We start from the raw sequence: 27,687 nt of genomic DNA, 5'->3' as shown, positions 1-27,687 counted from the left end.
CACACCTTTAATCCCAGCAATCGGGAGACAGAGCCAGTCCGATATCTGTGAGGTCGAGGTCAGCCTGGGCTACCAAGTGAGTTCCAGGTCAGCCTGGGCTACCAAGTAAGTTCCAGGAAAGGTGATAAGCTACACAGAGAAACCCTGTCTCAGAAAAACCAAGAAGAAAAAGAAAAAAAAAAACCAAACACCAAAACGTAATTATGCTAGCCTAGAGTAAGAGAAAATCATGAACTGAGAAACTTGGCCTTGCCCTATTGCTGAGATGAAACTGAATTCCCTTGGTTTTAGAGTTTCTGATCTTATATGACATGATTATTAATTTTAATTTGGCCTCTTCCGTCAGTGTTTCTCTATCATGGTTGGGAGGCAAAAGTACATGTTATTTTACATTTAGAAATAAACTCTGATGTAATTATTAGTGTTTTCCATATCATAGTACCTATGAAACTGCTTTTGTCCATTGATTGACATTCAAAAGCCATAAATATGCAACTTCTTATTCACACAAAACCTCACTCTAGTGCTCCTGGTACAAGCAAACAGGTTTCCTAACCTCCAGCAGCTCACGGTGATGTCGCTCTAATATGAATAGATAAGTATCTAATTACAACCCTCCAGTATTTTAAATGTTTGCATGTGGCACAAAGAATGTAAGGTTATGTTATTTTAAAACACAGAACAAAAAATCCGGAAGTTAAAGTGGTACTATATGGTAATTGAATCTTCCCTTCTACAACTGCTGGTAAGTGGGGCAAGGATTCCTATTATGTAACTAGGGGAAGTTGTCAACATACTCGTAGGGATTCAAATAGAAAACATGCTGTAATCTCTTCATAATGAAAAGTTTTGATGAGCCAATTACACGTGGCTAAATTTGCACTATTTCCTGCTAGTGTCAATACAGAAGCAAAGAGAAAAAGAGAGGAGATGCTCTCATATGTGATCCTGAAGTAGGAGTTTCCATGGGAAGATAGAAGCTACTTGCCTTTATGCCAAAGGTAAAAGCACCTAGACGATTCCTAGATCACTGAAACAACTGGACCCATTAAAATGTATGCAGGTGTGTTACCACAGTCGTGTTTTCAAATCACTCTAAGGTGTATTTATTTCTGCACAACATCCTTGGTCAAACATGAAACATCTAATCCATGAGGACTGACCTTTGTCTTCTTATCACTGTCTTTCTAGTCCATTCCTTTATTGGGTCACCACTACCTACAAGGACTTATTGCTCACTTACAAGTTATCAAGTGATGGTTCACACCAACAAAATATTTTTCTCTGGCCAAATTTTCATACAAAACTGAGGTAGGGAAACTACTGCTGCATTTTAACAACATTCATAAGAAAATGAATTTCACAAAGGATCTCTTTACCACAGTAAGCGATGGAGGGCCATTATCCTCTGGGACAGGTGTGAGAGCATCAGGTTTTTCAGGGAGCCTTTAGGAAAAAAAACATGCAATAATGGGTGGATTTGGTCCTTTGACCGACTCTATTGAAAGATTGGTTACCTGCATATTAAGCAACATTTTTGCATTAGGTATTTCAAAATACAACCGAATTTTACAGTTTTGTGTTGCTTTTGTGAATTTCAACTTAACTCAATCTATAAAACATTCAGTGAAGACTCACTCTTAGTTCTATTTAAAAATCAAAATCAAAACAGTCAGTGGCCTGGGAGAGGCCTCAGTCAATAAGAGTGCTTGATGCCCACACACAACAAACTGAGTTTGAATGATCATCAACCACATAAATAGCTGGGCATGGACACATGCACTTGTAACCCAGTCTGTGGGTGGAAGAGACAGGGTATCATTTGGGCTTGTTGGCTGCTAGAGCTGCTCCAGGTTCAGTCAGAGACCTTATGTCAAGTGGGTAAGTGAGAGAATGACACAAGAAACCAATATCCTCCTCTTCTCTTCATGTCGCACACAGACATAGGCAAACCAGGCAACACACATCTATGCACACTAGAGACAGGATGGTGGTTTTTGCACACACTTTGTTCTGATGGTTGCAGTAACTAACTGATGGCTTTGTGGTTGTGTGCTCTAGCACTGACTGAATGCTCCCTTTTCATTCTTCTCTAAAGTACCACGGCCTCTTTTCTGTCAAGAAACTTTTAGGCATTTCATTGATTCTCATCATCTCTCCCAGCATAGTTTGGTAGAAAATGAAATACGCTCTATCTCTAAGCAACAAGCTGCCAACAATCTCAGAAGTCACTCCTTTTTTGGTGCTTTGAAGCTGCTTTTTCCACCACCCCCACCCCCACGCAGGCAGGCACACAGGGACAAGGAAGTGGGGTTCTTCTACATCCTTTGTTCTAATTGCTGCAGTAGGTATATTTTATAGTTGTATATGTACATGACCAGTTCCTTTATTACTCCTGGTTCATCCATCCTGTCCTGAGCCTATAGCACAAAGTCCCTTCTCTGTTCTCTAAGAGGTAGACTTGGTGGAACAAGAGAGCAACTCTTGCCTTTACTCTCACAAGCCAACATATGGTTGACAGGTTATAGGTGGCCTTGTATTTGTTGTTGTTGTTACCTGTTTGCTAGTAGAAGCCAGACCATCACCAAATGTTGCCGTTTAATGTGAAGTCTCAGCCTGTTTCAAAACTCATGGGAGGGGAGCACAGTCTCTCTGTCTCCTGTCCTTCCTGGCTATGTCTAAGCTCTAGGTGCCTGGGGTTTGTAGTTGGAGAACTCTGATGCAATAGCTGTGTTTTTCTTGCTTCCATGTTGGGCTTCACCCAGTTGAGTGAACCTTCTCTACAGAACCATGTCTGAAGGCTACTGCTGATGGGATCCCCAGCAGAGCCAAAAACCTTGAGTCTTAGTTCTTTATACTCATTGTGGATAACTGTTCCTAACCATGACTGCTGTTTCAGGAGTGTGGGTGCACAGATTGACATCTGACCAACACAGCATTGAGACATTTCAGAGAGAATCCACCCCCCCCCCCAAAAAAAAGAAAAGAAGTAGCGAAAAAAACAAAATAGTATCTGGTAATAGCATTTAACCTTCACTAAAAAATACTAAAATGATCACAAATTTCACTGTGATAAATTAAGTTGAAATTTTTCAAATTAAACAACATTAATGTGGTTCCCCTAACTAGTAGAAAATCACAAATCAAATCAGATTTTGAATGATGAACTGTTGTTTTTAAATGGGAAGCTGAGCCCTGACGCACACTGTTCTCTTGCTTTGTTTTGTTTTGTCTTGGCTGGAACAGTCCCTTTGCCAGCTCATACTATGTGCTTATGAGTTGAAGCCAATCTTCCTCCTACCATTTTAGTATTCCTTACTTAAAGAATTGTCACTCTCAAGAACAGGACTAAGATTGTAAAAAACAGGACACATTACCTATTTGACTCAACCTGGTCCTCCATTGAAAACTGGGCCATCTCTTGTTTTGCTTTAGAAGAAGCCATTTTAATTGCTGTCAACCCACACTGTAAAGAAAAAAATTACACTTTATAAATCAACATGCTTCTCAACTGAAAATTTATCAGAGATTCTGTAAAGAATCAGTCATAAAGGACAGATTTTCCTTCATCCCTTGCTGCACATTCACACACACACAGCTGGACCCTTCCTTATGACACACCATTGCCCTGTCCAACATTGCCTGTGAGCACCCCTCCTCAACAGAACTCTCCACAAACACTCACTGGTTCCAAGCTTCTTAGCTCCATGGAGATGTGACTCCATTGCCCCAACCCCATTATGTGGCATCTAGGTTTGGTGTGCCTTTGTTCAATAGGAGAGTTCAAGTGGCCTCTCTGGAGCAGTTTGTTAACCTATTTTTCCAAACTATGTCTTCCCTAAACTGTGAATTATTATCTCCCAACCTGAACAGCATTTCCTATACACATAGAAAATTTGAACAAATTAAATAAAAAATGTCTTCTTGGTTTGTCTTCTACAATGATTAATTTCCAAACTTGCCTGAGTGCCAGTTGACCTTTCTCATTTTCCACTCCAGCCTTATCTCTGAGAATCAAGCCCCATCAGTAACTTCGTAATTGCAACAGACTTCCATGTTGGGCTTCACCCAGTTGTGTGAACCTTCTCTACAGAACCATGTCCAAAGGTACTGCTGATAGGTTCCCCAGTAGTGCCAAAAACCTTGACTCTTATTTCTTTATACTCATCGTGGACAATTGTCCCTAACCATGACTGCTGTTTCAGGAGTGTGGGTTCACAGATTCACATCTGACCAACACAGCATTGAGACATTTCAGACAGGACAAAAAAAAAATGAATGGCATCTGGTAATAGCATCTAAATGTCATGATTGTTCAAAAGCCATTTAAAGCAGAGTGAGTGATCAAATAGACAACATGATTTTGAAAAACTATGTTGAACATAACATTTTAAAGGAAAATATATAAGAAACAATGAAAACACTAAAATGATGACAAATTTCACTGTTAAAAATAATTAAAGGTGAAACTTTTCAAAATAAACAACATCAATGTGGTTTCCTTAACTAATAGAAAATCACCAATCAAATCAGATTTTGAATGATGAACTGTTGTTTTTAAATGGGAAGCTGAGCCCTGATGCACACTCTTCTTTTGTTTTAGTTGGAACAGTCCCTTTTTCTAGCTCCCACTCACTATGTGCCTCTGAGTTGAAGCCAATCTTCCTCCTATCATTTTAGTATTCCTTATTTAAAGAATTGTCACTCTCAAGAACAGGACTAAGATTGTAAACAAGAAGAAACATTACCTATATGACTGAACCTCCAAAGGCACATTTGAACCATTCTGTATTAAGAACTCTGCCATTTGCTCTTTTTGCTCAAATAATGCTAGTTTCAATTGTGTCAAACCATACTGTAAAAAAAAATGACACTTTATAAATCAACATGCTTCTCAACTGAAAATTTATCACAGATTCTGCAAACAATCAGTCACAAAGGACAGATTTTCCTTCATCCCTTGCTGCACATTGACACACACACACAGCTGGCCTCTTCCTGTTGACACACCATTGCCCTGCCCAACACTGCCTGTGAGCACCCCTCCTCTCCAGAACTCTCCACAAACACTCACTGGTTCCAAGCTTCTTAGCTCCATGGAGATGTGACTCCATTGCCCCAACCCCATCATGTGGCATCTAGGTTTGGTGTGCCTGTGTTCAATGAGTGATACAAGTTGCCTCTCTGGAGCACTTGGTTAATCTGTTTTTCCAAATTATTTCTCCCCTAAACAGAGAATTACTATCTGTTTATTCTACAGACATTTTCTTTAAAATTAATTTAATTTTATTGTGTGTGTGTGTGTATGTGAAGTATGTGTGGGCCCAAATCCTTGATCTGTTGAATTTTAAAATTAAGCCCTATTCTAAAACAAAATAGGCTGTGCTGTGTTCCTTTAAACTACGTATAAAAAATAAAAAACATATATGGAGAAATGTTTTACTCTGAACAGATTCATTGAAACTGCTTGAGCTTTGGCATGTGATCGGTGAATCAGAGTGTCATTGCTGGAAGTATACTGGGGATGTCGTTGAATGATGTTTACCTCGGTTTTTGCTTCTATGTCAGACTTATAATCCAAAAGTTTTCTTACAGTTGTTTTGTTGCCACTTGAAACAGCGTGGTGCAGGTCTATATTTCCACTTAAAACCCTCAGGTGGGGATCTGCACCCTCAAAGAGTAATATGGACACACACTCCACATTGTCCCTCTGTGTGGCCTATGGGTATTGTATAAAGAAAGAGATCTTCAATTCAAGAAAGTCAAGATAAATATTTCTAAAATTGCATTGAACAGTTATCCTTAGATCAGACAAATTGCTTAGGTTATACATATTATCCCTCTCTTTTTGAGACAGGTCTTCTTAAGAACCCCAGTCTTGTCTAAACTCATAATCTCCCCACCAAAGTTTTTCAAGTGGTAGAATTTCAGGGCTATGCCACAACACCTAGATATTGAAGTATCTCATCAGTACTAGTTGGTTATTGTTGTAGTGAGGGTGGTTGCTTGTTCATTTGTTTTGCTAACTTGACACAGGCTGAAGACTCCTGGAAAGAGGGATCCTTGTTTGAGGAATTGCCTCTATCAGATTGGACTGTGGGAAAGTCTGTGGATCATTTTCTTGATTGAGGCTCATGTGGGAGGGTACATCTTCCTATAGGTGGTGGCACAACTGGGCAGGTAGTCCAGAGTAGTATGAGAAAGCTGAGCAAGCCTTGGAAAAAGCCATGGAAAAGCAGCATTCCCCCAATGATCTCTGCTTCAGTTACTGCCTCTTGTTCCTGATTTGAGCTCCTGCCCTGGTTTCCCTTCATGATGGTCTGGACTGTGATGTGGAATTGTAGGCCAAATAAACATTTCCTCTTCCAAGTTGGTTTTTGGTCAGTGTTTTATCGCAGCAACAAAAAAGCAAACAAGAACAAGATCTAATCCAATTTATACCCAAACTGATGTCCAATAGCTACCTTAATCAAGGGTGTGCAGCCTTCATCATTCTGGACATCAATAGAGGCCTTTTTGGCTAACAACAATTTTACCACATCTGGATGATTGTGTGCACAGGCATAATGGAGTGACGTCCTACAAATTGAGAGGACATTTTAGAAAATTACAGATTACCATAGAAGGCACATTCAACTCTAAATATTAGATAGCAAACTTCATTTCCTTCTAATGTAAGAGAAGTAACTGGGATTTTATTATTTACTTATTTTTCTACTCAAGTATTCATTTGATATGCTACGGATACAGTGCATGGCCGTCCCATTTCAGGTAAGTGCTCTAGCACAAGTTTCATCCTTCCTCAGAGTAGCCCATCTGCATAACAGAACACCCAATAGATTTAACTCAGCTTGGATTTAAATCCTACTCTAATTGCTGTTATAAACTAGGTATATATTATTAGTACCCAGTAGGTAGGATTGCAGGCCAGTGCTGCTGTGCCTATCTTGCTCTTTCTTTCACATTTTAGCATCACTGACATCTCTACCACTTACAATTCATGATATTTTATGACTATAATTGGCAATATTATGTTATATATTAGGCTTTCTATGTGCCCCATGACTCAATTTCCCCATTCACAGGATAGAGATTCAACACTGTAGCTATCTTACATCATGCTACTGTGATGCTTCAATTCATGTCTTCAAGAGGATCGACAAGTGCTTCCAGCACCTGACAGTCAGTGTTTGGTGGATACAATAATGATTAGTCTTTCTACTGATAACAAACACAGTATTTCAATGAAGAGAAATAACAGAATTCTACTTAATGTGCAGACACAAAAATTTTTAATTTAATATTTTAAAACTATATTCCCCAAGATGACCTTGAACTTGGTAATCCTCCCAGTAGGTAGGATTGCAGGTCAGTGCCACTGTGCCGACCTTACTCTTTATTTTACATTTTAGCATTGCTAAAATCTATGCCATGATATTTTATGACTATAATTGGCAATATTTTTAACTTTGATACTATACAACATAAAAGGTTATCATGTAGTTCACTGTGCCTTACATTAAATGAAATATGATACGATCTCAGGCCCATGGGTGGTGCACGCCAGTAGGATTTGCTGAAGAAGGCAGAGGCAGGAGGATCCAAGTAACAGCACCAAATGAAAGGATCAATGGCACTGTTGGTGCAGCTGATTACCAGTGGAAAAGTCACGAGCCAGGGCCACAACTACCAGAGTTACAGAGAGCTTTATTGGAAGGAGGAAGGGGATAGGAAAGAGGGTGGCCAGGTTGAGAGAGAGAGAGAGAGAGAGAGAGAGAGAGAGAGAGAGAGAGAGAGAGAGAGAGAGAGAGAAGCTGGGACACAGCAGAAGGAAGGGTGAGATTTTAGCTCTGAGTTCTGACCTCTTGGCTTTCTCTTTTACATTGTTTCTGTGTTTCTCATTTAATAAGATGGTTGGTTACATCTACATATGGCACCCAACGTGACAAGAATCCATTAAAAACCGCTTGGCTTGGCGGCAGTTATTGATTTAAAAATATGTTTCTTTTCAATACCCTTACAAGAAAAAGACAGAGAAAGATTTGCTTTTACAGTGCCTACTTATAATAATTATCAACCGGTTAAAAGATTTCAATGGAGGGTCCTCCCTCAGGGAATGGTGAATAGCCCAACTCTGTGCCAATATTTTGTACAACAGCTATTGGAAGTGATATGTAAAAAATTTCCTAAATCTATAATTTATCATTATATGGACGATATTTTACTAGCTGACTCAAATGCAGATACTTTAGAAAGAATGATTGAAGAATTAAAGAAAATTTTGCCTTGCTGGGGATTACAAATTGCTCCTGAAAAAATACAAAGGGGAGATTCTATTAATTATTTAGGATATAAAATAGAGCTACAAAAAATTAGACCCCAAAAGGTGCAAATTAGGAGAGATAGACTACAGACTCTTAATGACTTTCAAAGATTATTTGGAGATATTTCTCATCTACGAACTATTGTTGGGGTAAAAAATGATGAACTGACTAATTTGTTCAAAACCTTAGAAGGTGACATGGACTTAAATAGTCCAAGAGAATTATCACCTGAAGCTAAAAAAGAATTGGCCTTGGTAGAAAAGAAAGTACATGAAGGGCATGTGGATCGTATTGATCCAAAGCTGGATTGCATTTTGGTTATTTTACCTTCTAGGCGTTCTCCTACTGGAATATTAATGCAGAGGGAAGATATTATATTGGAATGGATATTTTTACCAAATACACCAAATAAAAAATTAAAAACTTACATGGAAAAAAATCTCTGACTTGATTTGCAAAGGAAAATTGAGACTTCGTCAATTAGCAGGAATAGAGCCAGCAGAAATTCTCGTACCATTAACTAAGGAGGACATTGAAAAATTATGGACAGAAAGTGAACCTTGGCAAAGAGCTTGCAGTAATTTTTTTGGGAGAAATTAACAGCAAATATCCCAAAAGCGATAGAATTGATCTTATAAAGAGAGCTGATTGGATCTTGCCTTGAATTGTACGGCAAAAACCCATATCTGGAGTTCGGACATTTTATACAGATGCCAACAAACAAGGAAAGGCAGGTTACAAATCAGAAAATTTAAGTAAAGTGGTTCAAAGTCCGTATAATTCAGTTCAAAAATCAGAATTGTATGCTATTCTGTTGTTATTAATGGATTTTTCAGAACCTCTCAACATAGTAACTGACTCTCAGTATGTTGAAAGTGTGGTGTTACATATTGAGACTGCAGAATTTATCCCTGGTGTTTGAGAATTAACTTCACTATTTATTCAATTACAAGATACAATCAGGAAAAGGAATCATCCTTTATATATAACTCACATTCGATCCCATACTGGTCTCCCAGGCCCTCTAGCACAAGGCAATGATGAGATTGATTAATTATTGATAGGAAATGTGCTGGAGGCCTCAGAATTTCATAAAAAACATCATGTCAATAGTAAAGGCTTAAAAAAGGATTTTTCCATAACCTGGCAACAAGCCAAAGAAATAGTAAAGAAATGTCCTACTTGTTCCTTCTACAATCAAACGCCATTACCAGCAGGATGTAAACCAAAGGGTACTCAGAGAAATGAAATCTGGCAGATGGACGTTTTTCACTTTGCAGAATTTGGAAAATTGAAATATGTACACCACACCATCGATACTTATTCAGGATTTCAATGGGCAACTGCTTTGAGTTCTGAAAAAGCTGATTCTGTAATCACTCATTTGCTAGAAGGTATGGCCATCATGGGTATACCTGCACAAATCAAAACTGACAATGCTCCATCATATGTCTCTGTTAAAATGAAACAGTTTTTTTGCTTATTACAATATAAAGCATATTACAGGCATACCACATAATCCTACAGGTCAAGCAGTTATAGAAAGATCAAACAGAACTCTAAAGGATATGCTAAATAAACAGAAATGGGTAACAAAAACCCCCAGAAATAGACTGCATAATGCTCTATTAACTTTGAATTTTCTGAATGCCAATGAGAAAGGAACAACAGCTGCAGAGAGACACTGGATAATAGAAAAAACTACAGAATTAAATCAGCCTATATACTTTAAGGATGTGCTGACCTCAGAATGGAAACCAGGACATGTGTTACATTGGGGACGAGGTTTTCCTTTTGTTTCTACAGGAGAAGATAAGCTGTGGGTACCATCAAAAATGATAAAGGTTCGATTTGAACAACAGAGACCTCTTAATTAGAGGAGATGATAGTTCATCAACCAGCATGAACATCCAATTTAAACTAACTTGTATCAATAACACATGCCTTTTCATTTAATCAGATAATAACTTGCCAAAAAGGAACAGCCCCAAAATTAATCTTGGGGAAAGGTTTTTGTTTTTGTCTTCTAGGAGAATGAAGGTTAAGGAATCCGAAGAACACTGGACAAATGAGACAACTGAAGAAAAGGGACAAATCATCTATCCCAACAGAGTGAAACGGTGTATGGGTATATATTATCTAAAAAATTTTATGTCTTCCTAAATGTTTGTTTCTGCTTTTCTCTAAAGATTTAAAACTATTGGTCTTCTAATAGTCCCAGTTCAATTAAAATTTAAAGCTGACTTTGGAGTTGGAGAATGGCTCTCTCCTTCTTTAAACTCAAGCATGTTGTTAAAAGGAAAATGCAAACTCCCTGTATCATGCCAGAATAAAAGAGCCATCTTCTGCTATGGTACAAGACAAAAGCCAAATTAATTAAGGGACTATTCTATTACTAAACTCAACTCTTTGATCCTATTCTGATTCTTTAAACTTTTCTTAAAGTATGAATTTTATATCAAAATTTACAAGATTAATATATATATAGATATATAGATATATATTCATTTTAAACTTTGTTAAGATATGAATGGTCATATAGAGTACTAACTAATTCTAGAAAAAAAAAGGCTTCAATTACCTGCATATATATGTCTTTGTGTTCGAGTCTCTTATCAGTTTTCTGCAGGAAATCACGGCCAGGCCTAACATCAACTGAAGTCTCCAAAAAGAAGATGGGGCCCCACAACAACAACAATTCCACGTGGACAATAATAATATCATTAAGCTGACAAACATCATCCACAGATCAGCTTTGAACTACAAGGTGCTCAGAGCAATTTTGAGATGACTAGCTGAGATGATCCAGTCACAAAGACTACTTGAATAAGGACTTGAGATAAACCCTGAACTTTGGCATTATACACAGACTGGATAATGAAGGATATAGTTACCTTTCCTAGAATTTGACAATTAACCTAAAATTTTTCTTTCAGGATAAAGAAAACTTCGCCCATACCCAGCAGGAAGCAATTTTAAGAATACGATGCCCACATTCCCAAAGAGGTGGTGTGGGGCGAGTGGTTTTTTGGTCTTTTTAATGGGTTTTGGGTCTGGGATAATTTTCAGTGTTTAGGGGGATTGGTTACAAGTTATTGTCAAGGGTTAGGAAAAAGGCTAAGCAAGGGAGATTAAATTTAAGGTTCTTATGAAAGAAAGAAAGAAAGAAAGAAAGAAAGAAAGAAAGAAAGAAAGAAAGAAAGAAAGGAAGGAAGGAAGGAAGGAAGGAAGGAAGGAAGGAAGGAAGGAAGGAAGGAAGGAAGGAAGAAAGAAAGAAGGAAAGAAAGAGACAATTACTAGTTTTAAATACTTTACATTGGATTGGATTGTTTTATATTATTAAAAAATTTGAAATTGATATTGTTAGAAAATGCTATATGTATATTTCTAATTGTATTTATACCATTCATTTCACAATGTAATGCAATTTTCTGATCCTTGAATGTTATTATTACCAACTATTAGGTTATAAAGAAATGAAAGTTAGTAGTTAGACATAATAGAACTTGTAGTCATATTAGATATGTTTTAAAAATTGAGCAGAGCTCTATGGTTCTATGGGTTGTGGTCTGATTGTTCATTTTATATCTAGAATCCACCAATGAGTGAGTACATACCATAACTGTCTTTCTGGGTTTGGGTTACCTCACTCAGGATGATAGCATGGAGGTCCCTAGGATGACTGTGGCATATAATCAATTTCAGTTTTACTCAATTATTGAAAAAAAATAGCCAAATGAATGGAAACACATGAACTATGAACCAAAGGCTGAGGGGCTCCCAGCTGGATCAGGCCCTCTGAATAGGTGAGACAGTTGATTGGCTTGATCAGTTTGGGAGGCATCTAGGCAGTGGGACCAAGTCCTGTGCTCATTACATGAGTTGGCTGTTTGAAACCAGGAACTTATGCAGGGACACTTGGCTTAGTCTGGGAGGAAGGGACTGGACCTCCCTGGACTGAGTCTACCAAATTGATCACAGTCCTCGGGGGGAGGACTTGTCCTGGAGGAGGTGGGAATGGAGGGTGGGCTGGGGGTAAGGGGAGGGCATGGGAGGGGGGAGAATAGGGGAACCCATGGCTGATATGTAGAACTGAATGGTATTGTAAAATAAAAAATATATATCACAAAAAAAAAAGAAAACTAAAAAAGAGAAAAAAAAAATTGAGCAGAGATGTTTTAGACAGGTCATCTTCAAACCCTTCAGAGATCTACAGAATATGGCATTTAAAATGTTTTAATAACTTAGAAAATTTTTCTTTTTTGAGACATGTCAGCTCCTGGCAGTACCAATCTACTTCAGAGAAAATATGGGCATTGAAGAAACTGCATATGGAGTCAACTTTCATTGTGGCAAAAGTTAGCCACTGGACAACAAAGTATCCTCGAATCAACAGGACAAAATGGACAGACAGAACATGAAACAAAGGACTACTGATTCTTGCCAAAACAAGAGTGGTTATGGCTTTATCAAAAGGCATCTTCTGAGGCCAGGACAATATCGCCCCATCCCTGAAGTGGCCTTCGCAATCCGGAAAAGGTACAGTGTCCATTTCCTCGAAGGCAGCTTAACAGGCAGAGGGCCGATGGATTCTGTTGTGCAATGGAACAGCAGCTGAAAGCTCACGCCTCTCAATAGTAGACTGGCACTTAATAGAGGGATGTGGAGAAGAAGGGGAAGCTGAGATGAAGCCATATATACACAGCCAAGAACAATGGACAGCTGAATTAAAAAACTGTCAACAATTTCCAGAATTTAAAATCCTGAATCATGATAGAACACTAGTGGAATTCAGGTGTTTCTGGTATGTGGACTGCTCTCACCCAATGTGAGGTTGAACTGTTGATCTTGTGTACATCCTACTTCACAAATGAGTCTGTCAGATACACTAAGCCTATAGGCTGAAGATGATGCCCCAACACTTGCGGAGAAACCTCAGGTGACTGCCCAGGCAGCTGGCTGTTTCTGTCAACTCACAAATTTTTTGGAAGTTGCTTGCATGCACTTCCTGTTTTTATTTTTGTTAGCTAATATTATTCCCTTCTTGGGTCTCTGAGGGAGTTGAAGATTAGTTAGTTATGGTTGAAGATTAGTTAGTTATAGTTGAAAATTTATTAGGATAGAAAGTGCATTAGATATATCTTGGATTTACCAAAATAGGATAGATAATGGAATCATTTTCTCTGATTTGTCAAATACCTGTTTAGGTATTTATTACTTGTATATATTGTATATACTTATTGTACTTTTGTATATAGTTTTTCTTTTGTTAGTTATAACCTTTTGCTTTTTTTTCTTTTATTAAAATAGAAAAGGGGAAATGTGGTGGTATTCCAATTGTACTGAAATGTGATTTTGATTGTATGTTAATAAATAAAGTTGCCTGGGGGTCAGAGCTATTAGAGCCATAGAGTGTGGAGGTGGTGGCACACGCCTTTAATCCCATAGATCTCTGTGTGTTCAGGGATACAGTCAGCATTGGAGACATATGCCTTTAAGACCTATGGGGCTGTACATTCAGACAGTGACTTGGCAGTCACGTGTTTGGGTTTACAACCAATGACAAGGCAGAATGACTAGAAAAATGACTTACACACAGGAAATAGCTCTCTTTTCGGGAAGCTGGGACACAGCAGAAGGAAGGGTAAGATTTTAGCTCTGAGTTCTGACCTCTGGGCTTTCTCTTTTACATTGTTTCTGTGTTTCTTACTTAATAAGACAGTTGGTTACATCTACAGATGGGAATCATAATTTGGTGGAACATTTTATTGCTCACCTCCTTTGAACTTTGTAGGTTGCATCCGGGATCATGAAACCTTGTCCTCAAGGAGGAACATGTTCAGGACAGTTGAAGCTGAGAAACCTTGGGGCCCTTCTTTGAAGTGCATGGCATCTTCAGAAATAGGGAATTGCACTGTACAAGTTGGATGGAGCCAAGCAAGGCAGTAGCATTGGTTTCTAATGTTTTGGTAGTCTCTTCAACAGCCCTGACTCCAAACTCAAAAAAGGGTTTCTTATGGCTGATGTTGCAGCCTTTTTTAGGTGGCCCCTGTCTCTTGGATGGAGTATTGTTAACACAGATCAGGAAATGTTGTTTAAGTAACATATGTGGATTTATATGCAGACTTACATATATCATCACATGGGGGTAGTTAATAGTGTGATTCCTGATGATTTACTCTTTTGGTATTTAATCCAAACATAGAGAACCTCTTTCCCATTTCCTTGACCTTATAGCTTACTATTCCCCTCTCTATGAATGCCTGATCCTTACCCCAGAAATCATGGTTTTTTTTTTTTACTTTTCTGGTTTTTGAAATTACTCTAGAATATGTGCTCATGTCTGAAGCATTAGAGCTAGAAGAATAAGAGGAAAGAGAACTTTTGACCTCTGTCTTTCTGGGCTGGGGGTTACCATATTCAATTTGGCTTAATGCAATACCATCCATTTACCTGTAAAGTTCAGGATTTCACTTTCTTTACAGCTACATAATATGTCACACTGGTTTTTATCATATTTTTTTAAATTATCTATTCCTCAGTTCAGGGTCATTTAGGGTGTTTCCCAATTGCATGTGTTCCCACCACCAAACCAAGGACTACAGGCATTGCCAGATGAAAAATTAGCTGTTGATGTAAGGCCAGCTTCCAACAGCTCAGGAACTGAAGAGAAAGCATGAAGCAGGTGACAGCACACAACTGAGATTTTTGTCTAAGGGAGTCAAACTTAATACTCTGGGGCCATTGAAAAGGAAACACAAAGACACACGCATACATACACATCTTCAAAATGTCAGGGTCTCTCTTCATTGTATTTTCTTTTACCTTTTTTCCTGATGTCTTGCTTCAGACTCTTTCATGGTTATTTCCTTCTAACACCTTCCTGATATCTTCCTTCCCTCATTCTTTATTTTCCCCCAATAGCTTACATAACCCCCTCAAAATCTTTCAAGCAGTATTAAAATTACAATGTGGGTACATTCCATTGTTCAACTGAATGGTTACAATGAATACTGGTAAGAAAATAGCATGTTTCTCATTTCCCTGATATGATTAAACATTTTATATATTTCAGGTGAAAAAAAACTAATTATTCCCAAAGACCCACACATATTAATGTCTTAGCAATGGGCTATAGATTAACAAAGTGTAAGGAAGGTATCTTTTTCAGCCAGTTTTCTTTTTACTAGCAGGCTTCATTTCATGGTTACAAAGAAAGGATCAATCAATAATCTTTTAAAAAATCTGAAAAAAAAATCACAATTCTAATCTTTTATATGTGTAAGGCAACCACTCATCGCTATTTTAAATCCCTAGGGTGCATACTCACTCATTAATACATTTTTATTAAATCGTATGAGAAGATGAGAGCATAAATGGGTACGAGGAATTAATCACCTCTCACCAAGTCTGAAAGTTGCTTTTCTAACCTTTAAATTGTCCCCCAAGACTTTCTACATTAAAGCCATTAACAAAAACAACTTAACCTGATTTTATAAACAATCTACTTGTCTAAGTTCTTTCTAAGAGTGGTGGTTGAATCATTCATTATTATTTTAAGCACCCGTGACAATGCCCAATGAGGTGAGAAGCCTTAAGAGTTTTCATACAATTCAGAGGTTATGAGGGACATTGTGACAAGGAGGATAACAAGTGGAGCTGTGATCTGTTAACAGGCTAAGTCCTCAGTACGCAGTCCTCGGGGCTCTGCCTCTCCAAGCTCATTTGGCATGATTTTGCTAGTGGCCAGCCTGTGCTCTGAGTTCCAAGGCTGCTTACTGTTCCTCTCATATGCCACCAACAATTAGCATCTCACAGGGATGAGCTCGCTTCATGGTTTTCCAATAGAACAGCATAGTCTTCTTGATGTCACATATACACAAATGACAAAAATCAGACTGACAGATAAAAGCATTTAAAAATAATGATAGAAAAAATGCTATCAACTTGAGCGTGAAGGGGACAGACCTGGGCTCAAGGGATGGTATCAGAGAGGTGATGGGAAGAAGCATGTGAGGGGAGATTACATGATGTAATTCTAATTCAATCAAAATATTTTTAAAATTATAAACTTTTAAGCCAGGTGGTAGTGGTGGTGGTGGTGGCGGCGGAGGCGGCGGCGGCAGCGGCGGAGGCAGCGGCGGCAGCGGCACATGCCTTTAATCCCAGCACTCGGGAGGCAGAACCAGGTGGATCCCTTTAAGTTCGAGGCCAGCCTGGGCTACAGGTGAGTCCCAGGAAAGGCACAAAGCTACACAGAGAAACCCTGTCTCAAAAATCCAAAAACAACAACAACAGCAAACAACAACCCCCCCCCCAAAAAAAACAGAATAAAACAAACAAACAAAAAACATTTAACCTAAAAAAAAAAAACATCCTATAGTAAGGGCCACTACGGAAACTGCAAGGGAGAATTTATGGATTAAAAAACAAAATTTTGAGACTTAATAGCTACGTTCCAGAATATCAAGAATTTAAAAGAGGTTCCTGTTGTAGGTTAACCATAAAACAGTTTTGACATTTTAACAAATCCAATACTGTTAATAAACATATTTCTAAAAAGGGTTTCACAGTCACTCAAAAAGAATTCTTATTCACTAGTGTGTCAGAATTTTATATACTACATTTGATCCTTAACTGTCTATCTGAGTATTAATTTTCTGATTCATAGCAATTTGGGAAAAACTATTAATGAGGTCTGCTCTTGTTATATGATAGATCTTTCCTGGTAAGATGTGAATCTACTCACTCAAAATGTGGATTGAAAACAGAACCAAGAATAGATAGTAATGAAGTGTGTCTTGTTAAATCAATAAACTTATTTGGGTTACCTTAAGGAATATGGAAACAAGTTGGTAACAGGAGCAAATCAGACTACAAAATAGTAGTCACCATAAAACTCCAGCCCTGCAGGGACAGGGCTTACTAAGCCTGGACACACAGAATGCACTGCACACCTGGAGGTAGATCCAGAGGTTGTAGGACATCCATTCTTGGAGATTTAATCAGTGCCTCCGCTGAGGAGCATGGCTGAGCCCCATTTCTTTAGGGTTTTTAGGATAGTGAATCCTGTCAGTTTTTTGACTTCCTGAAATGAATGAGAGGTGCGTATTTCCTGATTAATCAGCTTCCATTCAGAATGGAAGGTTTAAGTCTCCAGGGAACTGATATAACACAGTATAGTCTAGAGGCTTCTTCATTTTTCATTTGTATACAATTTTTGAGATTGAAGAAGTAAAAGTAACATGTTTCAATGAGAATTGTCCTACATTGTCACATTTTCAAAATTTTTCCTCAGTATAAACTCTCAACATTTTGCAAAATTTGTAAACTATTAAAGGTTTCCACAAATATCCCATGTTTCTTTTGTATGAAGATGCAGTGGCCTTTAAGAACAGAACTTTGGACAAATCATATACCACACTATTTACGATGTAAACTTTCCATTCCAGTATGTTTTTCAAGTATTCTTAGACGCTAGACAAAGACAGTCTTTGCCACATTCACTACTCACAATTTTCTCTCCTGTATGAATGATCTGATGTTGCTTAAGGCTTGAACCCTGTGTAATGGATTTTTCACATTCACTATATTTCTAAAGCTTCTTTCCTGTATGAATTCTTTGGTGATTTCTAAGACTTGATATATGTACAAAGGATTTCTCACATTCAGTACATTTATGAGGTTTCTTTCCTGTATGAACGATCTGATGCTGTGTAAGATTTGAAAACATTCTAAAGAATTTCCCACATTTACTACATTTGAAAGGTTTCTCTCCTGGATGAATTCTCTGATGTTCTTTAAGGGAAAAGGAACGTGTAAAGGTTTTCTCACAATCACTACATTTAAATCGTTTCTCTTCTTCTTGACTTCTCTGATGTACTTTGAGATCTGAGGCACGTGTATAGGATTTCTCACAATCAGTGCATTTGAAAGGTCTCTCTCCGGTATGAATTCTCTGATGTGCTCTAAGACGATCAGCACGTATAAAGGATTTCTCACAATGATTACATTTGAAATATTTCTGATTTCTATGAATTTTCTGATGTGTCACAAGTTACTCTTTCTGGATAAAGCATTGTTCACATTTACTACATTTGTAAGGGGCCTCTCTATAATGGGTTTTATTATGGTTTTTAACCTGATGTAACAGGGAAAAGCACATTCCACATTCTTTACATTTGTAGTATTTCATTCTAAAATGAGATCTATAATGTTTACTGAGACTCCAGCATGATATGTAGCATTTTCCACATTTCCTGCATTCGTATCCTTCCTGTACAATAGAGATTTGTTTTGGCATGAGTGTATGTTTAGAGTCAAATGATTCATCATAGTCTGTAGCATTGTGTAGTTCCTTTGTAGTGTGAATTCTTTGACTTGTCGCAGAACACAAATTCAAATGTTTCCCGCAGTCTTTAGGTTTGCCAGTTTCTTCTCCAGTGTTCCCACTTTTATGATTCTTTGGGTTTGTTGATTCAATAGAGGCATTCCTGTGGTTACCACATCCGTACTTGTTGCAGTTCTCTGTAAGATTACTTGTGTTATTAGGTATACAAGGAGAGAATTTTTGGGCCATTTTGCCAATCTCATTAAATTTATGAGACTTCTCTTGGAAAGTCACAGGATGGTAGACCATGTGTTTTGATCCTTGATTCAAGATATTCATATATTTCCCCCATATATGGTATTTCTCTAGAAAATGAGTATAAATATGGCTTATAGGGATTGATGAATATTTACAGATTCAAATACTGATGTTTTGTTAAGTTCTATAAGACAAATTACCTAGAAATTCTTAAAAGCAGAGTTCTCAGAAGAGGCCATTTGTGTTTCACTATTATTAGATGCATGCTCAGAACCAATCTAATTGTCATCAAACACTGAGGACTGATAGTAGCCACCTCATTTTTATATAAAATGCAAACCTTGTAGAAGTTGGGACAAATAGATTATTGAGCAATAGTGCATTAAAAATGGAGCTCTCTGTAAGACATGTGGGTGGGTTTTTATTTTCTTACTGTTTATGTTTTTGAGAGGGTCACACTGTACAGACTGGGTCATCTAAGAACACATTAAGTAACCAGATGGGCAAGGAACTTACCATATCCTCTTACCTCATCCCCCCTAGGGCTAAGATTAAAATTATGCTGTCCTGTGCTCCCAGGATTAAATAGACAGACAATACCTCAAAAATAAATAAACAAATGAATTGAATAAAACCAGCAAAATATTCATTAAAAATTTTTTCCTCCATTTAAAAACACTCTACATTTCTTAAAATTCAGAAAGAGGTTTAATCTGACATTAATATCAATGCATTCAAATCACTACGTATATTATAATGCATTTCCTTGCTCTGAAAATTCAACATTCTTAAAATTTGTAGTTTTCATTAAATACTAGGTAAGAGGAGTATACAGACCACACAGTATGTAGCATTGGTTGTGTTTTCAGAGAACAAAGAAAAGTATAATGGAAAAAATATAACAAAGTTATGTTTATTACCAGAATTTTCCCCATTTCTGATAGTCTCTAGGTTGTTTACAAAGCAAGTAAATACCATGGATGATGCAGACATTACTAAAGAAGAGAATTCTTAGCAAAAAAAAAAAATAGATTGCTGTAATTCTCAAATATCACATCAATGCACAAGTCCCTCTAATAGGACCCTAGACATTCCCATTCCTCCTGGAAGATGTCCACAGTCACATCCCTGAATTTCCATAGACCCTCTAATGCAAAATTATTCATTAACCATGTGCTACTGGTTAATACATTCCTAAAAAAAAAGAGATCTAAGGAAAAAGAATGTTTTGGGATGTAAAAGATCCATGCCCATTAATCATTTAGATAAACATTTTCTGGAGATGTTTTAAAAATGGTTTCAGAAGAGTACTAATTGGTCTTCTAGAGGTCACCCATTCAGATCCCAGCACCCACATGACAAACCCGGCCCTACAGAAAGCACTGGAAGGAAAATTCCAACCTAAGGAATTCAGATACACTCTCAAAAACACAGGCATAGAGAAGTACACACACTACCACTAAAAGATAACAGGAATCAACAATCACTGGTCATTAATATCCCTTAATAGAAAATGAATTAATTCACCTATAAATAGACACTGGCTTACAGAATGGATATGAAAGCAGGATGCATCTTTCTGCTGCACACAAGAAACACACCTCAAATTTAAAGATAGACACTACCTAAGAATAAAAGGCTGAGAAAAGACTTTTCAATCAAAAGTTATTAAGAAACAAGTGGGTATACCCATCCTGATATCCAGCAAAACAGACTTCAAACTAAAATCAATCAAAAGAGATCAAGAAGGGCATTACATACTCATCACAGAATAGATCCACCAAGATGAAGTTTCAATTCTGTACATTTATGCCCAAACACAATGGCACCCACATATGTAAGAGAAACATTACTAAAGCTTAAACCACATATAAAACCCCACATATTAATAGTGGGAGATCTCAACACCCCATTTTCACCACTGGACAGATCTGCCAGATCAAAACTTAACAGAAAAATAAGGACTTAACTAATGTTATGACTCAAATGGACTTAATTGATATCTACTGAAATTTCCATCCTAACAAAAAAACAATATACCTTCTTCTCAGCACCCCATGGAACCTTCTCTAAAATCAACCACATACTTGGCCACAAAACAAATCTCAACAGATTCAAAACAATTGGAATAACCTCTTGTGTTCTATCAGACCACCAAGGTTTAAATTTAGATTTCAACAACAAAAACTAGAGAAAACCTACAATCTTATAGAAACTAAATAATGCTCAACTGAATCACCAATGGGTTAAGGGAGAAATAATGAAAGACATTAAGATCTTCCTAGAGATCAGCAAAAATGAAGATACCACATACCCAAACTTATGGGACACTAGGTGCTAAGAGAGAAATTCATAGCATTAAATGCCCACATAAAGAAGTTGGAGAAATCTCACACTAGTGACTTAACAGCACACCTGAAAATTCTAGAACAAGATGAAGCAAAGTCTCCCAGGAAGAATAGATGCCAGAAAATTATTAAAGGGAGAGCTGAGATCAATAAAATAGAAACAAAGAGAACAATACAAAAAATTAATGAAACAAAGAGTTGGTTCTTTGAGAAAAATCAACAAGATAAAAAGCCCTTATCCAAACTAACCAAAAGACAGAGAGAGAGCATCCAAATTAACAAAATCAGAAATGAAAAGGGGGACATAACAACAGACATTGAGGAAATCCAGAGAATCATCAGGTCATACTTCACAAACTTCTACTCCACAAAACTGGAAAATCTAAAAGAAATGGACAATTTTCTGGATAGGTACCACATACCTAAGTTAAATCAAGACCAGATAAACTATTTAAATAGTTCAATAACCCCTAAGGAAACAGTCATTAAAAGTCTCCCAACCAAAAAAAAGCCCAGGACCAGATGCTTTCAGGACAGAATTCTACCAGATCTTCAAAGAAGACAATGACACAACAAAGAAAGAGAACTACAGAATGATCTCCCTCATGAACATTGATGAAAAATACTCAATAAAATACTGGCTAACAGACTCCCAAGAACACATCAAAACAATTATCCACCATGAACAAGTAGGCTTCATCCCAGGGATGCAGGGGTGGTTCAACATACGAAAGTCTGTCAATGTAATACACCATATAAAAAAACTCAAAGAAAAAAAAACACATAATCATCTCACTAGATGCAGAAAAGGCATTTGACAAAATCCAACACCCCTTCATGATAAAGGTCTTGGAGTGATCAGGAATACAGGGAACATACCTAAACATAATAAAGGCAATTTACAGCAAGCCAACAGCCAACATCAAATTAAATGGAGAGAAACTCAAAGCGATTCCACTAAAATCAGGAACGAGGCAAGGCTGTCTGCTCTCCCCATACTTATTCAATATAGTACTTGAAGTTCTAGACAGAACATTAAGACATCATAAGGAGATTAAGGGGATACGAATTGGAAAGGAAGAATTCAAGCTTTTCCTATTTGCCGATGACATGATAGTATACTTGAGTGACCCCAAAGATTCAACCGAGGAACTGATACAGCTTATAAACACCTTCAGCAACATAGCAGGATACAAGATCAACTCAAAAAAAATCAGTAGCCCTCCTATATACAATTAACAAACAGGCTGAGAAGGAAATCAGAGAAACATCACCCTTTACAGTAGCCACAAATAATATAAAATACACTAACCAAGCAAGTGAAGGACCTATATGAAAACAACTTTAAGTCCCTGAAAAAAGAAATTGAAGAAGATGTCAGAAAAAGGAAAGATCACTCATGTCCATGGATAGGCAGGATTAACATAGTAAAAATGGCAATCTTACCAAAAGCAATCTACAGATTCAATGCAATCCCCATCAAAATACCAACACAATTCTTCACAGACCTGGAAAGATACTTAACTTCATATGGAAAAACAAAAAACCCAGGAAAGGCAAAAGAATCCTGTACAATAAAACAACCTCTGGAGGCATCATTATCCCTGACTTCAAGCTCTACTATAGAGCGACAATAATAAAAACAGCTTGGAACTGGCATAAAAACAGACTTGTGGACCAATGGAATCAAATTGAAGACCATGACATTAATCCACACACCTATGAACATATAATTTTTGACAAAGAAACCAAAACTGTACAATGGAAAAAAGAAAGCATCTTCAACAAATGGTGCTGGCATAACTGGATATCAATGTGTAGAAGGCTGCAAATAGATCCATATCTGTCACTGTGCACAAAACTTAAGTCCAAGTGAATCAAAGACCTCAACATAAATTCACCTCCTTGAACCTGCTAGAAGAGAAAGTAGGAAGTAGTCTTGAATGCACTGGCATAGGAGATCACTTCCTAAATATATAACACCAGTAGCACAGACACTGAGAGAAACAATCAATCAATGGGACCTCTTGAAACTGAGAAGCTTTTGTAGAGCAAAGGATATGGTCAACTAGGCAAAGCAACAGCCTACAGAAAGGGACAAGGTCCTCATCAACCCCATATCAGACAGAGGACTGATATCCAGAATATATAAGGAACTCAAGAAATTAGACATCAAAATGCCCAACAGTCCAATTAAGAAATGGGCTATAGAACTAAATAGAGAATTCTCAACAGAGGAAACTCAAATAGCTGAAAGAAATTTAAGGAATTGCTCAACATCCCTAATTATCAGGGAAATACAAATCAAAATGACTCTGAGATACCACCTTACACCTGTCAAAATGGCTAAAATCAAAAACACTAAAGACACCTTATGCTGGAGAGGATATGGAGCTAGGGGAACTCTCCTACACTGCTGGTGGGAATGCAAGCTTGTACAACCACTTTGGAAATCAATATGGCGGTTTCTTAGAAAATTAGGAATCAATCTCCCCCAAGATCCAGCTATACCACTCTTGGGCACATACCCAAGGAATGCTCAATCATACCACAAGGGCACTCGCTCAACTATGTTCATATCAGCATTGTTTGTAATAGCCAGAACCTGGAAACAATGTAGATGCCCTTCAACTGAAGAATGGATAAATAAAATGTGGTACATATACACAATGGAATACTATTCTGCAGAGAAAAACAATGACATCATGAGGTTTGCAGGTAAATGGATGGATCTAGAAAAAAATCATCCTGAGTAAGGTAACACAGACTCAGAAAGACAAACATGGTATGTACTCACTCATAGGAGGATACTAGATGTAAAACAAAGAAGACTAGACTGCTACTCACAACACCAGGGAGGCTACCCAGAAAACAGGACCCCAAGAAATACACAGGGATCGCCCAATGACAGAGAAATGGATGAGATCTACATGAACAACCTGGACGTGAGTGGGGGTAATGAAGGACGAGGGTGGAGGGACAGAGAGCTTAGGGGAGCAGGAGTCCCAGCTGGATCAAGAACAGAGAGGGAGAACAAGGAATAAGAGACCATGATAAATGAAGACCACATGAGAATAGGAAGAAGCAAAGTGCTAGAGAGGTCCACAGAAATCCACAAAGATACCCCCACAATAGACTACTGGCAATGGTCTAGAGACAGCCCGAACTGACCTACTCTGGTGATAGGATGGCCAAACACCCTAATTGTCTTGCTAGAATCCTCATCCAATGACTGAGGGAACTGGATGCAGAGATTCACGGCCAGGCCCCAGGTGGAACTCCAGGAGTCCAAATGGCAAAAAAGAGGAGGGTTTATATGAGCGAGAGTTGTTGAGACCAAGGATGGATAAAGCACAGGGACAAATAGCCAAACGAATGGAAACACATGAACTATGAACCAATAGCTGAAGCTATTGGTTCTAGCAGGGAAACCCAGTTCAATTCTATCTACACATGTGGCAGCTAACTACAGTACCTGAATCCAGTGCCAAGTGTTTGGTGCCAACCTCAGGACTCCATATTCACCAGCAGGCATGCAGTACATATAAAAACATGCTGAAAACATTCACATATATAAATACATTTTATTTAAAAGAAAGAAATGGAAACCTGTCCATTGCAACCTCACTTCAGAATCTTCACCTAGGTAATACAGTAACTTTGGGGAAGCAAAACAATAGGATGGGGGAGCTTTCCTCCCCCCAAAAGAAAAGAGAGAAAAATCATTAACAGAGGCATTCACTGAGGCTAGAAAATTGATGGTTTATGCACAGCTCCAAGACAACTCTTTCTAGAAAAGTCTTTCTTTATATTTCACATGATGCAATATCAATATGGGGCCTGCTTTGCTTATAAAATGCACTGTGGTACAATGTCTGAAAAACAAAATGAAGGACAAAAAGAAATTACTAATCTATTGAAAATGTACCCTTGACCATTGGAATTGAGAGAATGATAAGAGCAAAAGATCTCCTGAGACAAATACATTTCAGGTATTCAAATCCCATGTTCCCAGTCCCCAACTCAAACAGAGACCCCCTGCCTGACCAGAGGCCATGCAGGCCACCAAAACTGCAGGTATGCCATCTGCCAGAGGACATTCACTCCCTCTGCAGTTTCCAGACCACTCTACTCTCAAGCCCCTCCCATCTTCACCAAGGTGTCATGTCCCCGCCCACAACTCAGACAGAGACCACCTACTTGACGAGATGTTATGCTGGCCACCAGAAATCTAGATAGGTCACCCACCACAGACCACCTCTACTCTCTCAGTGCCTGCCCGACCTACCCCCAACATTCTTTACCCTCCTCATTACCTTGTCCCAGCTCATGACTCAGGCAGAGACCCCCTGCTTGACCAGAAGCCATGCTGTTTACCATAAGACCAAGTAGGTTACAGGCCAACAATACGCCCCTCATACACTCAGTGCACTTCCCATTCTCAATTCACCCACAACACCTCATCACTGTGTCTGAACCTCCAACTCAGGCGAAACACTGCTTGACCAGATGCCTTCCCAGCCACCAGAAATTCAGCCCTCAACATGAATGAAGGACACATGCTCAACCACAGGCCACAGCAACCTGGAGACCAGAGATAATACAGAAACCAAAAAAAAAAAAAAACCAAAACAAAACAAAAACACCCCTCCAACAAAGATAGTCAGAAACCGACACCTGCACCTATAACCACCACAAACCCAGATGCCTAGATGCCAGCCCAAGAGCACAATCCACAAATGTCAAGGCCACATCACCACCAGAGCCCAGCTATTTTACTATAACAAGTCCTGAATATTCCAACACAACTGAAGCACAAAAAAATAAAGACATTAAAACCAGGTTTATGGAGGTGATAGAAGTCCTTAAAAAGGACATAAATAAATACCTTAAAGAAATCAAGAAAAACACAAACAAAAACAGAGAAAATTAATAAATCTCTTAAAGAATGATAAGAATAAACAGTTAAAGGAAATGAATAAAATTTTTCAAACCTAAAAATGGAAATAGAAACAATAAAGAAAACACAAACTGAAGGAATTCTGGAAATAAAAAAAGGAGTTAAGTAAACAGGAACAAAAGATGCAAGCATCACCAGGAGAATCCAACACATGGATGAAAGAATTCCCATGCAGGGAATGCCCTGGGAAGGAGAAATAGAATAGCTTTGGCCAGTGGACTAGGGGCAGGTGGTAACTGAGAAATGATCTACTTCAAGACCCAGCTTTAATACTTTTGTGTATATACCCAAAGGATGCTCCATCCTACCACAAAGACACTTGCCCAACTAGGCTCATAGCTGCATTATTCACAATGAGCAGAGGTCCAAAAGTTTGCTTTTCTAGCTGACTTCTGCATTCTTCTCATCTGTGCTGGGCTCAGATATCTGGGTCCCAGGGAGGGAGCCTCTGCAGATGGACTTGTCAATGGGGGGTCAGAGTGGCAAGGGTGCACAGCTCTGACTGATCTCTGCTTAAGCCAAGCACAAGAAGCTCCTAGGCTGAGAGAGAGCTGTCTCTGCCTATCACAAGGACGGGGGTGGAGGTGGCAGGCCTGACTGGTGTATGTGATCTGATGATGTTCCTTCTCCCTTCCTTCTTGTATGCCTGTTCTCTGTGATGAAAACTAGACAACTTCAGAGACTCGCTGATTAAATAAACTTTTCCCCCTCGCCAGCTCCTGTGACCTCCCAATGCTTAACCCCTTGGACAGGCTAGGACGCTGGCAGACTGGGTCTAGGGGTTGAACATGGCCCTAGTGTGGACCTGGGTATAAGGGGGAGAAGGAACCCTTCGGCCTCAGAAGGGCTGAAGTTAAAGGACAGGCCTAGAGCCAAGACAGCCAGTGTTGCTCTGATTTAGAAAGGCCATTTTTTTTCTTTTTTGCTCACTTTTTTTTAAGACAAGATGTAGCCCACAGTGACCTCGCATTTCATATGTCCCTAAAGATGACCCTGAATGGATCTTGTTATCTTCACCTATCACGTGCTGGTATTGCAGGTATGCACCTTCGTGTCCTGGATCTGGAGATCAAATCCAGGAGTCTGTGAGTGCTAAACAAGCACTCAGCTAACTGAGCTACACTCCAGCCCCTTCCTAATTTCCAAGTACAGGCAATGGAGTTTCCTCTTCGCTGTTTATTCCCTCCCCCTCCGCACCCCTCCCCCACAACTCTGTCCACAGTTCCTGGAACAAACTGCCAAACTGGCCAGCACCACCCCTAGCTCCCGGCCGTCCTCCCACATCCCTGTGCAGGAAAAGACTGAGACCGGGTTTCTTCCTTACCTTGGCACCAGGCCCTGATGGGGAAACTGCTGGAAGAAATTGAAATATGGCATTGGCTTCTCTTTCAGCCTGAAACCGCCAGAGATTCTGCCAACAAAGGCCCCTTCTCCAGCCTGGCAGGCCTCCTTCCCTATGTGCGGCCC

At 38.6% G+C, this 27,687-nt stretch overlaps 2 long non-coding RNA genes across 2 annotated transcripts in view; one reads left to right on the top strand and one right to left on the bottom strand.

Moving 5' to 3' along the window:
• The window catches only part of LOC143272520 (uncharacterized), a 25,972-nt gene extending 20,537 nt beyond the window's left edge, over positions 1 to 5,435 (top strand). The window contains exon 5 of the long non-coding RNA XR_013050169.1: positions 897 to 5,435. This is a non-coding gene — a long non-coding RNA (uncharacterized LOC143272520). The remainder of the gene's footprint in view (positions 1 to 896) is intronic.
• Positions 1,380 to 27,687, bottom strand: LOC143272583 (uncharacterized). Its single transcript, XR_013050263.1, has 6 exons — positions 27,545 to 27,687; positions 6,465 to 6,579; positions 5,546 to 5,719; positions 4,749 to 4,855; positions 3,378 to 3,466; positions 1,380 to 1,446 (listed from the first exon to the last, which is right to left on the bottom strand). It is a non-coding gene; the product is annotated as an uncharacterized LOC143272583 (long non-coding RNA).

Source organism: Peromyscus maniculatus, chromosome 1, assembly GCF_049852395.1.
Source record: "Peromyscus maniculatus bairdii isolate BWxNUB_F1_BW_parent chromosome 1, HU_Pman_BW_mat_3.1, whole genome shotgun sequence".
Taxonomy (NCBI): Eukaryota; Metazoa; Chordata; class Mammalia; order Rodentia; family Cricetidae; genus Peromyscus; species Peromyscus maniculatus.
This window is presented reverse-complemented; position numbering and strand designations above follow the sequence as displayed.